Genomic DNA, 2,318 nt, shown 5'->3' with positions numbered 1-2,318 from the left:
CAATGAAGACCCAAAAGTCCACAGTGCTCCCGTACTGAGCCAATAATGAGCCCACTAAGAAAGAAATTAGGGAGACAGTACCACTTACAGCATCTCTAAGAAAAATCAACCCATCACGAGCAGTGAAGACCTCCACAGAGCCAATGATCGCACTGGAGAAAGGACATCAGAGCGGACTTGAGACAGCGGGAAGCTGCCCCTGCTCCTGGACAGCCAGAATCAACTATCGCTGGGACGGCCACACTTCCAAAGCGGACAGAAGACTCAAAGAAGTCCCGGCCAGAATGCCAGCAACGTTTCTCACAGAACTGGAGAGAACGCTGAAATTCATACAGGGACTTAATTGTGATACACTGTCACAAAGATAAAACTATTTAGAACAAATTCCTCTCCCTAAGTAAGACGAGCTGGAACTGGAAAAGAGGTTCTTAAGTAATAATCTCTGTGCCGTGTTTCTGAGTAAAAAGGCAGGGGTTGGGAGTGTGAGCCTTGAGATCTGGCCTCCTGCAATCCTTCCTGGTTTTCTTCCGTCCTCCCTTCCTCCCTTCTTTCTCCTCTTCCTCTGCTTCATTTGCTTCTTTTCAAATTAACAGATAGAAATTGTATATATTTGTCATATGTATAGTATCATTTTAAAATCCGTATGTGCAAGTGCAAGGTCCCGAATTCGATTCCTGGTAGCAAAAAATAAAATACATATGAAGCAGGGAATAGAGCTCAGAGGCTCAGTGCCTGCCTGACAAGTGCGAGGCCATGAGTTTGATCCGCTGTACTGCCCTCAGGAAAAAATATGTATTGTAGAGTGGCTAAGTTGAGCTAATTAACATAGTCATTGTGTGTTACTATAATAAAATACTCCATGCTGGGTACTTTATAGGAAAAAAGGTTTGCTTCGCTCCCAGTCCTGGGGGTTCACACGCACGGCAGTGGTTGATTCTGATGAGGGCGTCAGCTTTTTCTGTAATGTTAGCTTATTTCTTTGCTACTATTTGGAAAGAATTTAGAAATTTTAGAATTTCTACTCGTACTTGCTCATTTTTGTCCTGAGAACTATCTTTATTTATTGATTTTCATGGACAGCTACTCCCTTCAAATAGCTCTATGCACAGCCACCGTTTGCTTCTTTGGGTTAGTCTCAGAATATGTTACTTTTTTTTTTTTTTCACTGACTTTTAAAGTTTTGGCTCGAATCTGAGCTCTGAGCCTCGTGACTGGGACCTCTCTTCTCTTTTTGCAGTATTGAGGATGTCAAAGCTGTCCATATACTCAAGATCAGAATTCCTATTAATTTCATCCCAAAATTGCTTTGGGGTTTTGTTTTTTGACAAAAGAAAATATATTGCCCAGTAACATGAAAACAAACTCTAAAATTAACGTCTTAAACATGCAATGATCTTGGAAAGCTCTGATTTCCCTCTCTTTGCCGTGTGGCTGCTGTCCTGGAGTTAAATCACACTCTGACCTCCACTTCCCCAAATGTACTAGTATTTGTGGCCAACACAGTGCTATATTTTACCATCGCCTTTGCTCAGATCACTTTCTGTTGCAGCTTCTCCTACCCCCTAGGTTTAGCTTTCGTCTTGCTTCAGGTGATGGCAGTATCTCTCCGGGGAGAATCTCTCAGTAGGAAGCACGGTCTCTATCTCAGGGACTCTTTTTAATCTCTGGATTTCTTCTCACTCCCCCATGGAGTGGTCTGCGTACTCTGAGCTCCACACAGGCTGGGTGTGTTTTCCTCCCCTTTGTACCTGGGCCCCCAGGCTGGAAGTCCCGGGATGACTGTGTGAGAGGTCGTTTCTCTCAACACTGTCCTAAAGATGGGCTGCTGCTTGGAATTGGTTATCTTTCGGTTCCAATAATGATTTAGGTAACAGGTTTACAAAGGGGTTAAATCGCATGGTATTACAGTGTGAGGTATTTCAGTGAGGTTCCCAGGCCCACTCTGCTTCTCTGTCCGGGAAGGAGGCAGGGAAGGGCTCTGTCTCCTCCGGCTGCCTCTGTTACTGCTTCTAGACACCTCCCTGTCCCCAGAGAGGCCGATCATTTGGGTTAGTTTATCTCTGTCCTCCGCTGTCCTTGGAAAGCCTCTGCAGCAGTTTCAGGGATCAATTGTTCTTTGGCAGACAGAGATCCACGACAGTGAAGAGTTGTTTCCATTTCCTCTTCCTGCAGCTGCTGACTCCGGAGAGTGAGCCAGGCTGTGGGAGCCAGGCTGTGCCCCTCCTCACAGGAGCAAGGGCTGCGCCCTGGGAGCTCAGGACCCACTCCGGTCACCTGAGGCGAGGAGACAGGCGGGTGCTTCTGGGTGGTCCTGCCGT

The sequence above is a fragment of the Cavia porcellus genome, unplaced genomic scaffold (assembly GCF_034190915.1).
Source record: "Cavia porcellus strain 051 isolate PalLab524CR breed Dunkin Hartley unplaced genomic scaffold, mCavPor4.1 scaffold_1, whole genome shotgun sequence".
Taxonomy (NCBI): Eukaryota; Metazoa; Chordata; class Mammalia; order Rodentia; family Caviidae; genus Cavia; species Cavia porcellus.
The sequence above is the reverse complement of the archived record's forward strand: the minus strand, read 5'-3'. Positions refer to the sequence as shown.